The sequence below is a fragment of the Cheilinus undulatus genome, linkage group 15 (genome assembly GCF_018320785.1).
Source record: "Cheilinus undulatus linkage group 15, ASM1832078v1, whole genome shotgun sequence".
Lineage (NCBI taxonomy): Eukaryota > Metazoa > Chordata > Actinopteri > Labriformes > Labridae > Cheilinus > Cheilinus undulatus.
This window is the reverse complement of record NC_054879.1, coordinates 30800259-30817853: the sequence shown is the minus strand read 5'-3', so window position 1 is coordinate 30817853 and position 17595 is coordinate 30800259.

Here is a 17595-nt window from a genome sequence, read left to right as displayed (position 1 = left end):
CCAGGCCTCACAAGAGTATCGAAAGATCAGAAGGACAAAGAACCAAAAGACTCTGACTTACTAAGAATGCCACATTGTCTTGCTCAGTGAACCCAACACCCCATTTGAGCCAAAGTCTGCATTTGATCTCAGCCTCTTAGTCAGCCCATGGGATTACACTGCTAAGGTAGGTGACTGTCTCTTCAACCTCCATGCTCTCACCATTCACAGACACAGATTTGACGTCAGCATCCATGACGTCCCCCATTGCCTGGATGTTTTTTTGGCCCGGGAGATGTAACCTGACACACCAGATCTGGCAAAGCTTCAATAGAAAACATTTGAGAAAAAGGCAGAGGCTTTGAGAAATCCTCAGAGTATGATTGGGTGAACGTTCTGTCACATCTCTACGGGCCAATCAGAGCAACAAAGCACGCGATGTAGCCACTAGCAAGCTATACGTGCGCAGCTACTGAGGAATAACGCAAAACATGGTGACTATAGATATGTAAGTACTCGACTTTTGTCGTTCTTGAAAAGAAAACAACTCACTGCTGTTCTTTGTTCTTCTTTTAATGAAGAAGTGTCATCAAGTTCTGATAAAACTGGCACTTTAGCAGCATCCACAATAATCTCTTCCTCCATAACTGCACCAGCTCTTGCTGCTGCTTGTTTACGTCATGACTCTGCTGCGCCTGAAAGTACTGCCCCTCATAGCTGATTGGTCCTGTCACTTTCTAACCGGGCCCAAACGGTTCAGATGGGAGCTTTGCAAGATGGATTCGCCAGTGAAAAAAAAGGAAACGGGCGTATCCATCTGTTTTGCAAGGTTGCAGGAGACATGCATTCTCAACCTTTCAGCCTCCTCACTCAGCAAGTTAAGAGCCCCCACAAGGGCAACCACAGTCCCCGCAATGTTTACTGTACTGTAGGAGGTTTAAGAAGTGGTTTTCCATTTTTGTTGTTGTTTGAAAGATACTTAAAGAAATGCTAAATTATACCAAACAGCCATTCAAAGCCAAAAGATCAGCTACTGTCACTGAGCTGGCCAAATAATATCTAAAAAGAGCTGCAATTCCATCACTCCAAGCAAGGCTGGATGGACTTAAGCAAATCCATCCTTTTGTCTGATAGCAGAAACCCAGATGACTGCAGTTGACACCTGGTCTTTAGTGTGTTGCAGTATGCATTGCATCTACAAAATCAATCAATTCTGGATGAAGGTATTTCAGACCGCTTTTGCATCTAGTCTGATCTATCAGATTTAAAATAATTCTCAGTACACATTGAGGTGAGTCCACACAAAGGTTTAAGGATTACCACTTGGTATCGAATGCCCCTATTAATGAACAGGGAGCAAGAGGAGTGCTTGCATAGTAGTTCAAAGATTAGAGCCACCAACCAATCTACTGTACCGGACAAGTTTGTACAAAAAATGCTGTCTCCTCTGTTCTTTTTAATCTTTTGTCTCTTGGTGTTTCTCTTTCCCTCTACATCTCTGTATTGGTCTGTGCAAACTTGGCACCAGGTCAACACTCTCTATACGAGAGGGAAATTATCCCTCCGAGTCTCTCCCTCCCTTTCGCTTTGTTTTAGTAAAGGCTAATTGGCTCTCTCATTAACAGTATAGCAACCTTCAGCTGGTAATGATGTGGAACTTTTTGATTTGGCTACAGGCTGAACACACTAGTTTGGAAGTTTGCCTGCAATGCTGAGATCAAATTAGAGAGGTGTGGACGCAGTGCCGAGAGGGAAAGTGGTATTCCCCTCCTCATTTTGTTGTTTTTGCTGTTTTCTGCCATTTAAGTGTCCCCAAAGGAGTTTCACTGACTATATAATGCAGAATGCCCTTTAACAGAGACGCTCTTCTATTCTATACATCCTATATGGGTTGAATGAAGGTCAAATTTGTTATAAATAGGACTTCTCTCATTGTCACAGGAAAGGTGAAAAATGGAAGCTAACATTCCAACCATTTGTATATCTGCAGCTTTTGCTTTACTCGATCTCAGTCTTCATAGTTTTCTGTGTGTTTGATGTTGATTAAGAGGACAATGCTGAGAATTTGCTAAGAAAATAAAAGGCAGGTAAAAAGTTTAAATAAATAACACTGTCCTGTTGTACCAAGTTTATCCAAGAAGAGATCTGTCGTAAGAGCCTGTGCCTATGGTTGGCATTTTTGCACTAGCAGTGCTGAAATCCTAAGCTTCTACTGACATTTCTGTTTCTAGGTCACCAAAGCTGACTCTAGCATTGTCTTATAGTTTGTTTCAAATAGCCTATGCAGTTAATACTTTCCTTTATTTGAAGAAAAAATCACCTAGAAAAACTGAAACAGTGTAAAGGACTTCTGTCTTGGTATTTACAGCAGCTTTTGACCATATTGTCCCATCGAAAGTCGAGTCAGATCATTTTCTCGACTACCATTGTTGTTGACAAAGCTGATAGCTGAAGTCCCACCCCTTCTAGATTTTGATTGGTCAGTGAGGGAGAAGTGACATTGACAAACTCAGGCACAGTGATATTGGAATAGAAAAAGGCCTTCCCCAAACTGTTGCCACACAGTATAGCATTATTCAAAATGTCTTGGTATGCTGAAGCATCAAGATTGGCCTTCACTGGAAAATAAGGAGTCTAGCCCAGACCATGAAAATCAGCCCCATACCATCATCCCTCCTCCACCAAACTTCATAGTTGGCACAATGCAGTCAGGCAGGGAACATTGTTCTGGCATCTGCCAAACCCAGACATCTGAACAGAGAAGCGAGATTTATCAGTCCACAGAACGTGTTTCTACCACTCCACGGTCCAGTGTTGGTGTGCTCAGCCATGGAAACCCATTTCATGAGGCTGCCACTGCATAGTTTCTGTGCCTACATAAATGCCAGTGGAAGTTCAGAACTGTTCAACCATGGAATCAGCAGAGCGTTGTTGACTTTTATGCAACATGCACCTTAGCAGTCGCTGACCCCGTTCTGTGGTATTATGGGTCCTTTGGTGTCTGAATTGCTGTTGTTCCTAAACACTTCCACTTTCTAGTAATATCACTCACAGTTGACTGTGGAATATCCAGCAGAGATTAAATTTTACAAAGCATCACATAGCAAAGGTGGCCTCTATCACAGTAGCACACTTGAACGACACATTTATATCACAAATGTTTGCAAATGGAGACTGCATGACTAGATGATTGATTTTATATACCAGTTATAACAGGTCTGACTGAAACATGACAAATAATTAACTGTTGTGGCCAACAGTCAAGATTTGAACCCTAACTGATCAACAGTACTACTGTAACTGTTTGTATGAAAAAAGTGACTTAGGGTATTCTGTTCTAGTTACGTGACCAAACATATATCCATTCACAACCATCTAAAGTCTGTTTACACTCTTAACTGTTAGTCAAAATCTTGCAGTATTTTCTAACGGATTTGAGTTTGGTTCTTCAAAGAGACAAACCAAAGCTTAAGGGAGCCTCAAAGCAGACACAAAAGGGTACCTTGTGCACCTGCAGAAGATGCTAAAGAAGTGTGACAATGCGCTGACATCTGACTTCATGGACTAGAATCGTTGCTTTGAAAATGTACACATGCTCCCAAAGCCTCAGCCCCAAACATCTCCCTGTGTTCTCTCCCATAATGGAAACCTACAGTACAGTGTGTTGTGTTACCATCTGTTTGTACAGCTGAACTGATGGTGATGTGAAGTCTGTTAACACCCATCACACACACTTCAGCGTGAGCACCCTTCACTAAATGACTGTCTGCCCTTCTGCCCACTCAGACTGTCAGCTGTGATGACATTTAACCGTCCAGCTGAGCGGGCCTGTGGCTGAGAGAGCCTCCACATAGGTGTGTTATATCTTTGTGTATCCAGTGGCTGTATTTTCTAATATTTATTCCACATGAGTCTATTCTAACATGAAGGAACATATATTTAGTGGTTCTTGACCTTTCTGGTTGATGGAAAAGGAACCAGCGGCCTATTCATTCATTCTTATTCTTTTTATTGTATGAGGCATATTGTGTCGCTCTGCTTTTATTGTTAGTTGACATTTGGCTGTTTCACTCTGCACAGGTCAGGTCAGGAGTGGCCTCAGTGTCCACAGTGGGTATTTCTATTTGACTCTTTTCTTTTTTTTATCATCCGAATACACACATAAGTGCTGGAAATTGTTCCATTGGTTCAAGTCTGCAAAGAAACCGATCAGGGCCCACTGACAGGAACAAAAAAGCCTGTATAGCTAAAAAGGTAGAGTCCTTGTAGCTTGGCCACGATGTAAAATCAATAAATCATTGTAGTTTATATCTATCATTAACAGCAGATGCAGCACAAACCTTTTCATGTATCGTTCATTTCGATGAGTTTGAGGACAATTTCTCTGACATGGACTTGAAATGTGTAACAGCAGCTGCTTCATTTCTCTCCTTTCAGAGCTAACATTATTTTATTAGAGCAGGAGGAGAAGGTCCAGCTGAGGCCTTTGTTTTCTCTCAAGGATAAATATTGTTGGCCATGTGCGTCAAGGATCTAGTCCTTTCAGAATCAGCCAATTTACTTACCCTTTTCCTGGCCTGTATTATTTTATTGATATGGGCACATCTGGGTGGATACAATCTGCCTTGAAAATAAGTGCAATTTGTGATAAAAGAGAAAATCCCCATGACTTTATCTGCCATTTTGCTTTCGTTTTCCCATTTCACAAGCTACTACAATCATCTAAAGGTGGATTCTGGTTTTCTTTACAAAGAATTTCTGGCACAAAACACACTGGAGCAGAAGAGCTGGGCACATATAGATTTATAACTCAATTAGGGAAACCTTTAACTTTCATTAAATTCGGTTTCTGTTAACATAATTTTAAAATAAACTCGTGCTGGGTTAGCCCTCAATCTGTTTGTTTATCTGAGAAAGAAGAAGGATCCAAACCCTTCTTTTACACTGTAAGATGGATCATACTGCATATGTTAGGCATTAGATTCAACTCAGCTCAACAAGAAGATCCAAGAGGGGTCTGGCTGTAGACCGTAGCTCTCTCAGATGGCACATTTGTTGAGACAGAAATACATGTTAAAACTTTCAGAATTAAATTTGGATTAAACTTTTGGTTAGGGCAAAGGTTTAGGTAAGGGTTAGGAAACCAAAAGTTCCATCCATTTTCTTACCCCTCTTATCCCGTAAGGGGTTGTGGGGGGCTGGAGGGCAGGGTACATCCTGGACTGGTCACCAGTCAATCACAAGGGCTGACATATAGAGACAGACAACCAGGCGCTCTCACACTCACACTTACTATCAAATTTAGAGACACCAATTAACCTAACAAGCATGTCTTTGGTGGTTGGAGGAAGCTAAAGCACCTGGAGAGAACCCACACATGCATGGGTAGAACATGCCAACTCCACACAGAGAGGCCCTGACCTGGAAGGGAACAAGGAACCTTCTTGCTGTGAGGCAACAGCCCTGGTCCGGATACTTGGATACCAAAAGTTAAAAGTTCAAAACATAACCTGTAAAACCTGATTACAAAATGTTAACAAGTAAACAGTCTGCCTGCAGGAAAAACCTTGTCCTCCATGAAAACATTCAAACACAGCAAATGTAGCTTATGCAGCTCTATTAGCTGTGTGAGATACATAGTGGGACTACACAGATGACATTAAAGTGAAAGCTCTGGAAGTCCATGGCTATTTATACTAATGTAGCTATGAAGTATAACATAGTTACATATGTTATGTAGCTATGTTAGCTTTAAATGCTTAAACTCATGCATCTAAAGCTAATTAAGCTACATTAGCTTACAACGTAATGTTAACTATGCAGCTGATGTAGCTATGTTAGCTTAAGCTAACGTCAACGAAGCTAAAGTGAGCTACCATTTGCATATCGGCTTCTGAAACTGGTCTATACATAATTTATCCCCAGGTTCGACCTCTGACCTTTTTTCTGTTTTATTTAGGAAATGTTCCTTGGGCTGTAATGTTTGCACTGTGGTTATTTCATGGATGCAGCTGCCAGACTTTATTTATGAAGAAAGTAGAATTTTCTAAAAAAAATTCTACAACTAAAAAAAATGTTTTAGGCCTTCCAGCACATTACAGCAACTCTCTTCTGACAGAGGCGGCGTCTCACATTAACCGTCTGAGAGAGGAGGTGTCTGAGGTCTATGGTCTGCAGCCAGACTTGGAAGATCCGGCTCTTTCTTCTCCAAATGGCCTTTCATTTGGTATCATTTTGATTTCATTAGATTAGCCAAATATTTCAATGTTATGCCCTATTACTGATGATGGTATTTTACTCCAGTCATGCTGACTTTTTTTTTTTAAATCAATGAAAAATTTTGTACAATTATTTCTAAAATATCCCATCTCCCCAACACGTTTTTAGGGTCGGAATAAAACGCTCACCGACCAGACTATATGACTCCCCTGGTATAAAACATTAATGTTCAGCCATCTATTACGAGTCTTAAATGTGTGATGTGCCTCTGTTCATAAAAGATCTAAATATTTAGACCAGCTCGTTCATGGCCAACAAATCCCTACCAGCCTGTAATCAAGCAAAGCAGATGGACTGACTAGATTCCATGTCTGACATCAGGCAGAACTTTATTGCAAAGCTTCAAGCTGGTATGATTGTTCCTGGCCAGAGAATGACCACACCAATCAGTGCAATTTGAGAAGAAAGAAGCAGTAGCTGTGGGCGGGGTTTAGTTGTACTGCAAGTCTGTAAAGAATGGCCAGGGCACAGTTATAGATGCAGTTTTATCAGAACTGGACAACATTTACTGTCAGGTAAGCTCTTCATGATTTATTGGAACAAAACTATGTTATCTTTCATTATTCATTATCATGTTTGAGGCCTCCTACATTTTCATTTTCAGCATCTGTTAAGATTTTAAAAATTTGTCCATGTAGACCAGGTGTCAGTCAAACGTAGTGTTCATCATTAATACACCAAACTGTTTCAAAAACACTCATTTAGTTTTCTAAAAGAGACCTAGGTGTAAAAAATAATGACTAGTTTTATTCCATGGTTGTGTTTGGGTCACTCAGAGCATTTGTAATGGTTGATAAGATATTTGAAGTGGCCTATCTCTTCTCCCAGAATTCTAATATGCATAAATCCTTGGTAAAATATTGAATTCAGAATTATTTTTGGCCAAAAAAAGAGGCATATCTATCTCTTTATTCATAATGACAAAGGTTGTCAAAGTTGCTTTGGTGGATGAACACCTGCAGTGCCGAGTTTTCTTTTATGACACCATTAACATAATGCTGCTCATTAACATGGAAGGCTCCAAGATTCATGTAACATGCAATCAATCACAAAGTGACCTTGAGAGGTTGAGCTGTTGAGACCCCTTTTTTAGCACACTTCAAACCCTTTCACAGGGTCTGGCTCAATGGTTACCTGAAGCTTTTTCTAAATATTGGATCTTGCAAACATCGTATAACACTAGAAATAAAAATGTTCTCTCTGTTAACTCTCACTTTAGTGTGATACTGTAGCTTATGTTTAGCATTAAGTTCAGGGAAGAAGACATGCATTTAGCACCTTTTTTATCTTACAAAAATCTACTATGTTTAGAATATTGGTGTAAGAAATTTACCAGCACAAAATACTGGGAGAGGTATTTTTAGTATCCAATAATCCTTTCAAAACATTTTTGTGTGTTAGGGAGTAAAAAAAAGTTATAAATCTGCATACAGTAAAATACTTGCATATTCAGGTATCTATTTTTCACTGCCTTGATTGTGAATGTGTTTTATTTCCATTTGTCTTGCAGCTGTGGAGTTCCTCCAGGCTTATTAGACCTTTTTCATTTTAGGGTTATATGTTGTTCTTAAAAAAAAAAAGTGTGACATGGAAAATATTTACTAAATACTTAGTAGCCCATTCATCTGTGAGCCCATAGTCCTGAGAATATATACTGTATACTACTATAGACATGTACTGTTATAAGCCTTTAAGTTTATGAGCCTTTAACTATCAGCTCCCAGTACAACTAAACCCCGCCTGTAGCTACTGCCTTGTTTTCCTTAATCTGACTCTGATTGGTCAGGTCCATTTTCAGACATTGCACAATAATTTCAGATTGGAGCTTTGCAAGATGGAACTGCCTGATGACGACCACCCCAGCCAGCATGTCTATGTAGGCCCCATATTGGTTATATGCGGGCTACAATATGGGTCCCATGTGGGTTTATCCATGGGTTCCACGGTGACCCCACCTGTGATTGCCCATGTGAACTGCAAGTGTGGATCAGTCCTAATGAGACCCATATAGGCCCCATCTCTAGAGACCCAAGATAGAGCCTACTTGTTGTAAACATGGCCAGCTGCAAGGATCTCTAGAAATGGGGCCTATATGGGGCTTATATGAGCGGATCGCAACTTGTAGTTCAGATGGCCAATCACAGGTGGGGCCACCATGGAACCCACATACAAACTCACATGGGACTCATACTGTTGCCTACATATAACCCATGTGGGGCCCTCAAGGACATGCTGGCTGGGATGGAGTCTGACAAAATCAAGGTTAAGCTGGAAACAGTGTACAGAAGAAAAAGACAGTAGCAGGTATGTTGAATTCAAAATGGCTTCTGTTAAAAATGTGTTTGACTGAAATAAAGTACAACAATATCAATTTTTACAGTTCAGAATTGTATAAATGAATACTTGTGATTCTAATGTGCATCAGTTTCTATTGCAGAGTGCTGGTTTGGCTAAAAGCTTCCTCAATTAAAGACAAGTCTTCAGCAGAGGTTGGCAAAGTGACTCTAGGCAAATTGGTCATGGTCTGTGGGTCTTTATTTCAAAACCATCAAAGTACCAAAGGCTGAGAGCTCAGCTACCATACCGCTAGCTAGCAGGACTGTAAACACCCCATGGTGAAGGCAGATGGTGCTAAAAAGAGCATCACAGCTACACAGAAACAGCATGTTCTGGACTTTACAGATGGAAATCATCACGATGACTTCAGACTGTGTCTTCTGCAGGTGTGTCTCATTTTCTTGAGTTGAAAAGTTCACCAAAGAAGTGAATTTATTTGATTGTCTTCTGTGTTGGAAACTGAAATTATAGAATCATTTAAAAACATTTAAAGACAGCCTGAGCACAGCTTTGTTTTTGTGGCACACTGGCCTTAACTGGACAAATATATCAACAATTACAATTCTTTCTTTCTGATTCATGCTGATTTTGATGATTTGCCATTGGAAAGCTGTTTAAAAACCATAAAATCCAAGGGTAATTGTTAAATAAAGACGTTAAAGCTTTGGCAACTCTCCAAATTCTGCATTATATTTTTGTCTGTCTCGACCATTTGCAGTTTCTTATTCCCCTTGGATTTTCAACATTTCCCCCTGACCTTTACAAAATGACCAGGAAATGGGAGGTGTATTCATTTTCTTCTTCCCATTGTTGCTCCTTCCTCCAAATTATCATTTGACCTTCAGTGCTGTCCGATTTCCTCGCCGCACACTCAGGAAAGATGCTCGACTCACAGAAAGTTGAAAGGCTGGACTCGAGGTATTTACTCCACAAATGTAAATTAAAGATATGTTGCATTGTTTGCACAAATGTCCCTGCAACAAAACTAAATACTAGAATAATTCATATGCAAAACAGAGACCATGGAGAATACTATTTTGAATGACCACTTACTTTTCCTTATCCCCAAAAAGGATTAATTAAACCACTTGTTTAATCATACTATTATCCAAGAGACAGCAAAGACTAATCATCAGCCAGTGACCAGTCATTGCTTTCTTCCTCTCGTGATGTGAATATAAACAAACAGAATTAGTCTCTTGAGGAAACATCAGTAAATATTGCCCAGGCTTATGACCGTCTCTCTCTGTGTTGTGATGGATCACATCACTGATGTTCTGTTGTTTAATGCTTCAAGTTGTCATAAGAAGGCTGGACCCCTGTGAGTTTGATTCTAGAGGCAGTGACAAGCACATGGAGAATGAAGCAACACAAAACCCACTGATAAAGTTCTGTATATGGAAATAATGTCTTGACTTTAAAATGTTGACACTTGAGACAAAAAGATGGGAACTGTTAGCAATAAAAATGATCCGAGGTCAGAGAAACTGTCAGTGTTCAGCATTAAATGTAAAAGAAAAGTGATTTTTGAACAGTCTGTGTCACTGTTGTACTTTGTGGTACTGCAACTCACAGACCTGCAGGCTATGGATAATCTTTACAACATGGTTGTCACAAAAATGCCAAATCTAAAAGAAACAAAGAAGGATTTTAAGTATCTAAACTGTTGTGTTCTGTGTAAATTTTGATAGCTTTTTTTTTAGATTTAGTATCAGATTGATTTCGCCCCTGGATCATCTGAAGAAATTGTTCTAAAACAAGAGAGCATTCCCTCTTTGGCTCAGTTCATTTGGGCATGTGTGAATACAGACATCAAACTATTTCAAAACAAAGCAAGTAAGTCATGATCACTTGGGAGCAAGGCAGTCAGGCTGCATACAGTAGTTCTCAGACTCCTCCCTCTTGCAGACAGTTACTGTGAGACGCCACCTCTATTAGAACGGAAATAAACTTTTGGTTCATGATCCAGGCACTGACCCTGAAAGATTGCCTCAAGCTGAGGCAACACAGTTGAGAACCGGTAGATGACACCTCAGCACCACCGTCAATGTTCAATCCAGTGTTCATTTCGTCAACTAAAACTATGACTAAAAATATTCGTCAACAGCCTTTTTTTCATGAGAAAAACTTGACTAAGACTAGCCAAAATAGATCTTTGATGACTAAAACTCACAAAGAGGAAGTTTAGTTTTCATCAAATGACTTAAATGAAACTGAAATGTGATTTAGTTTTTGTCGGGCATTCAAAATAAATGATATTAAATGATGAAAAATAAATGACCTGTCAATATACAATGCATGTGTAGCTATGCATAGGATACACTACAATGACTTGGCACCGGTTTAAGGCAAGAGAATAAATGCTTGGATTTAAAGTCAAGACGAAAATGTTAGGACGTTTTATGGACTAAAACTAAACTAAAATGTTTTAGAGTTTTTGGCAACTAAAACTACAAAGGGTAGAAATGACTAAAATGTGACTGAAACTAAAAGGGATTTAACCTAAAGACTAAAACTGAGATTAAAATTAAAAATAGCTGTAACAAGTTAACACTGCTTCAATCTACCTGATAGACGCTTGTTGCGCAGAGATTCCCTCCTCATCCAGCAGTGAAGGTCCCAAGGCCTTTGCCCCACCACCTCTATGTGACATGCAGCTTGTCTACTACTCTGCATTTGTTTTTTGGTGTTTACATGCAATGTAGTTAAGGGTGTGGGGATGTAATCCCTGGCCAGACTCCTTTGTGACAATATCAATGCCAAGCCTGTGTATCTAATGTTGACATGTTCAGGAGAGCAGGGATGGAAACGGTTGACATGCTTGACATGGGAAAAGCAGCATTAAATGCTAACCAGCATACTGTGTGGCACAATGCTTTATGACAGGCTGACAACCAATGGCAGGCTGTTCAATCATATCAACATATCCTCATACCATGTTGAAGATGGCCTAGATAGCTCATAATAGAGAGTGACAAAGAGAGCCTGTGATGTGCCCCTCTGTGTCATTGCAGACGGGAACTGCTTTGAATAATGGCTCAAGAACGGCCAATACAAAATAAGCACAAGGACTTTTTATGTAAATATTCTGTCATAGAATGATTTTCCCCACTTTCTGGTCCCTTTAGTTATTATTGTAAACTGTGTGTCACACATAAAAATCTTTGAGTTTTAATATCCATTAAGATTTTCCTTTTGTCTTTATAGTACCATAACTTTTTATTTTAAATACAAGTGGCATTACTGCAGTACACTATTCTTAAAGCCCAGAATGTCCTGAAAGAGAGGATGTTTAGTGCTTGACTGTGCCCCACAGGGTTGATGTTTTTCAAGCTTTTATAGACAGACCAGGAGAGACAAAAAGGTTGAAAAAATAGCTTAGGGCTTGAAGGGATAAAGTGTGAAAACAGAAACAGGCATTCATAAGCAGTCAGAGACGTGTACCTAATAAAGTGATCAGTGAGTTTGGATACTTTCCCCATATTTCTCCCTGATCCTCTCATTGTGCTGTTACACAATGTTTGACAGTCAAAGCCGCTTTCTGTTGTGACTTGAAAATAGATTTTTTTCCCATGAATGTTTTGATGCCCTCTGCGGCCAGCCCCTTCAAAACCAGTATGACCCAGCACATCTCATATTCTGGTCAGCAGCACAGAAACACCACGGGCATTATTACATTCCTCTGTGAATACACAAACACAAATATATACAAACACCCACGAATGCATGCATGCAGGCAGCGTTCGCACATCTCCCCAGCAACTGTCGAGGGCTGCTCTCCTCCCGCTCGCTCTGCCTCCTATAATATATTTTCAGGCTGTTGTGTCTGCACCCACAGGAATCATGTAATAACAGCTTGTCAAGGCTTTTTGTGCTGGGAAACATTTGCATATTCAAATGTGTTGGGAAGTGAAGCTTTCCATGGCTGATTCTCTAACGTGCATATTCACACGGTGGGTTTGTGTTCATGTTCCGCACAGCTAATGAACGCATCAAGCTCATTGTTTTCAGCTTTTTCCAATGAAATAAAACGGAACAGGCTTGACTGAATTCAAGTTCTTCACCTGCATATTTATGCCTGTGTTTGTGCGTGTCCCTCATACCCATGCACAAATATACTTCAGATTTACAGCCAGTTTATTCCCTGCCAAGAGACACTATCAGCCTACAAATAAAAGATAATGGAGGCCGAGTAAACACTGAGTGCACTGAGAGCATTCCAACTCTGCAGCTTTATCACATCCACACACTCAGATGTAGAGATTTCCTTTCAGGGCTTCTTGAATCCCTGCAAAAATACTCTCACACTTTAGTTTCCAGTCATGCAGATACTTTCAGTTTTATTTCCAGTTTAAGGTTCCCAGATAAGAGCTGCTCAGACTTCTGCTGCTTCCCAGTACAATGGAGCTAAATGGAATTTCATTTGTAGCATTCAAATTATTCAAAATGACATTTAAAACTCAACAGCAACGTCTCTGCTCAGAAACAATGTTTCAGTTATTCGGAATAATCCACGCACGTCGCTGAAGAATTTTATCAGAATAAACGGGACGTCACGTCTGGAAGCTTCTGTTGAATTTTTCAGATATAACTCTCCAAAGCTCCAATTTGCTTCATTGTGTTTGCTGGAAGTACTTATCTCAGCAACACACATGACAAAACCTTGACAAGTTAAACTAGGTACCATACAATGGTAGATATTTGTAATGCAGTTATGAAAGTACTGTCTTTTATAACTGTGTGAAATGATTAGGGGTGTAACAGTTTATGGAGGGCACTGTTAAATTTGCACCTTTGTTTTGGGGTCTCAGTTTTATATAGGTTTTGTTTATTAGTGAAAAAGAAATCTAAAGTCCTGGATTGATAACTCAAGGTTTCATCCTTTCATTCGTTAAAAATCACTCACTTACATGTCTCCCTTTTCCGCTCTGTTTCATGCTCTGGTAATTAGCTGGTATGGGCATTCACTCTTTTAAGTTCTTAGCCAATCCCATTTTGCCATGACCTCTCTCAATCCAATCTTCCAGATGCTATCATGTTTTAAAATCTGTTCCTCTCCCCTCCTCCACATGCAGTCTGTTGTTTCAGTTTATCCACTGCAACCCTCCTCCACCCCAGACACCTCCATTTTCATCTCATTAGTGTCTGAGTCACGCTCTTCAGAAGTCCATATTTCATATCATCCGACTCCTTCCATCACCATCATCAGTGTCTAGACTCCAGAGGACTGTATCATTTCCAAAGTTGTAAAATAGATTATTGTTAACTCGTATTCAGTCTCTCCTGATTGAATTACTTTTAACTAGAAGCAGTGAAGTGTACAGTTTTTTTTCTGTCTAGTATTACTTTAAACCAACTGTAATAACAGGTACAACCTGTTGTGTATCAAACATAAACAAAAAATGAGTGAAATCCCAAAAAGGATGCAGAATGAAAAGCAACACAGAAATGACATGTTTGATATTTTGGTTGTGTTTGCACACATCCTACAGTGAGAGTAGAGCCATGAGCAGAATCCTCAACTTTGGGTCATTTTTCCATTGTAAACAGACAGTGTTTAAATTCATCATGAAAACTGCAGGCATGCCTTTTGAGCTGCCTTCCCTGCCTATAATAAAGGAAATAAACATGCAGAGAATAGGTCTACCTGCTGACCTTCAGCTGAATATTTGTTATTTAGCTGCTAATTGTGTTTGCTGGCAATACAGAGGGGGGTTTTGTTGCTGTTTGTAGCTATATAAAGCATGAAATGACTGTTAGACTTTTTCAAAGAAAAATCCATGGACGTCTGTCACAGTCTTTCCCAACTACAGATATGCAGTGTGAGCAAGTTGTGCACAACCATCAGGCCTTACTTCCTAAAAGTTCTGCATGGTACTGTATTTGTGCGACCATGTTCAGTTTCTGAACCGTTTCCATTTGGGGGCAAATACCATACTACCTCAAGATGTGACTTTTCTTATATTAAGGTGAAATAAAAAATATTTTTATGATCAAATCCAACCAGCAACTAAAGTGTTTTTAAGTGCTTCCCTTTAATATTGCTTAATGCAGGGGTTACCAACCTGCTTTCATCATAGCGCTACATTAAAAAAAAAAAAAAAAAAAACCTGGCTAAGAGCTACGAGTGTCACACTAGGATAAAAGATTCAATTGAAATGAATGGAGGTGAATGAGAAAGATATACAGTTAGACTGTTATAAGGAGCCAAATCCAATGACCAGTAAGTTAAGCATAGAAATTATGACTTTTTTGAACATTTGAACATTATGATATAAGGGTGGATGTAAATAAGTATCTGATCAGACCCTCTCCATCAAGCTCGTTGTTCAACTACAGACTACATCATCCAGCTCATAGAAATTGTTATTTTTCCGCATTTTATCAAAATTTTAAAGTTATAACTCAGAAAAATGGTCAAACAATGTGCTTGGTGTAAAGGCAACGCTGATTCAAGTTATCCTGAGCTGCCAAAAGCATCTTCAGTAAACACTTCTACCCTGTTCACTGATCTATGATCTGGTTTTTCCCACTGACAGATGACCAAATGGATGTATTGTTGAGTCTGTTGTAGTAGCCTGCTTACCACCAGATTTTAGAATGAGCTTCAATACTATGACCAAGGTAGAATGTTGGCTATCCATTTATCTGTCCACCTGAATTTGACTCTTCCCTCGATTTTCAAGACTTAAAGGAATTACCGGATCACTGCAAGGGGAGACCAGTAGGTTGGCTGTTTTAGTAGGTTAGTTATGGCCTGTCAGGTCTTTGGAAGCTGCTTTAAATGGACTTGTCAATGAGAAAACACATAAACATTTATATTGCTTAAGGCTGAAATATGGAACGCAATGAGCCTTTCATAAACCCAATTGCTCCCCTTGTGTTGAGTCATCACACACATTAATGACAATTTCAATACCTTCATTAGCACAACCACACACACACATATAATGACAATGTGTGCAGGAGCAGCAGTCCTAATATTTCTAACCTAATTGTAATGGGCGATGTGACTCGTGGCTGTTTAGAGCTATTGACTGGAGCTAAAGACACACTGTGTGTTTAAGTCATCATTAACACAACCTTCAATAAGGGTCACTGGCAGCAAGTGTAATTCTGATTAGTGTGTGTGTGGGAGTGTGTGGCATTTGGTTGAGAAACAGAATGAAAGAGGGCAAAATGAGCTGGTGTGAAAAAGTACTTAGATCGCGTATGCTTGCCCTACTATTGGAGACTGAAACCAACAGTAACCAGAACCAACAGAAGCCTTCTTGCTGTGGATCATAGGGTCTTACAATGCAGTGAAAGTCACTGTTCCTTCCTGTTTTTTTGTTTTTGTTTTTCTTGCATATTTGTCACACTTAAATGTTTCATATCATTCAGATCATCAAACACATCTTAATATCAGTAAAAGATAACCAGAGTAAATACAAAATGTAGTTTCTAGATGATTACTTCATTAATTTAGGAATAAAAAATCCAAACTGACCTGGTCCCATGTGAAAAAGTCATTGCCCCCTAAACCTAAAGACTGGTTGTTCCACCCTTGATGGCAACAACTGCAAGCAAGCGTTTGTGACAACTGGCAATGAGTCTTTTGAATTTTGGCCCACTCTTTTTTGCAGAATTGTTTTAATTCAGCAATATTGGAGGGTTTTTCTAGCATGAACAACCTGTTAAAGGTCATGTCACAGACCAGACTTTGACTAGGCAACATCAAAACTGTTATGCTGTTTTTTTGAGTCATTCAGAGGTGGACTTGGTGGTGTGTTTCAGATCATTGTCCGGCTGTATAACCCGTGTGCTTGAGCTTGAGGTCACAAACTGATGACTGGACATTGTCCTTCAGGATTTTCTGGTAGAGGGCAGAACTCATGGTTCCATCAATTAAAGCAAGTGGTTCAGGTCCTGAAGCAGTATACCAGTCCCAGACCATCCCATTGGTATGATGTTCTTTTTAAATGCTGTGTTAGTTTTACTTCGGATTTAACGGGATTGACACCTTTCAAAAATTTCAACTTCTATCTCGTCAGTCCACAGAATATTTTCCAAAAAAGTCTTAGGAATCATCAGGGTGTTTTTCGGCAAATGTGAAACAAGCCTCTGTGCTCTCTTTGGTCAGCAGTGGTTTTGGCCTTGGAACTCTCCCATGGTTGCCGTCTTTGCCCAGTCTCTTTTACTGTTAAATCATGAACACTGACCATAATTGCATCAAGTGAGGCCTGCAGGTCTTTAGATGGTGTCTGGGTTCTTTTGTGACCTCCTGGATAAGTCATCCATCCCCTCTTGAAGTTATTTCAGTTGGCCAGCCACTTTTGGGAATATTCACCACTGTTCCAAGTTTTCTTCTTTTGTGGATAATGGCTGTCATCATGGTTAGCTAGAGTCCCAAACCCTAAAAAAAATGGCTTTGTAACCCTTTCCAGACTGATAGATGTCAATGACTTTGTTTCTCATCAGTTCTTGAATTTCAGATTGTGCCCTGATGTGTTGTTTTTGAGATCTTTTAGCCCACTTCACTTAGCCAGACAGGTTCTATTTAACTGAGTCCAGTGAGGCCTGCAGGTGTTTAGATGTTGTTCTGGGTTCTTTTGTGATCTCCTGGATGAGCAATCGATCTACTTTGAGTAGTTCAGTATTTCCAGGGAAGTTTATCCACTATTTCAAGTTTTCTCAATTTGTGCACAATGGCTCTCACAGTGGGTCATATTTATATGAACAAGATACCAATAACATTAAACTGAAAACCCACCTGATCTAACTATCAGGCCCATGCAGAGGAGCAGGAGTGAGACATAAATTATAAAACACAGGAAGCAGGATCTGGAAATTTGAGGAAAGAGTCATTGAGTCAAGTTTTTTTGTTCGGCTATTCAAAAATTCAAAACAGCCTTCAGCTGACCAAAGTCCTTCTGTAATTATTTCAAAATAAAAAATAAAATGACTTAGTCTGAAGCTTAATAAAAACAAAAACACTGAAGAGAAAATATGAGCTCAAAG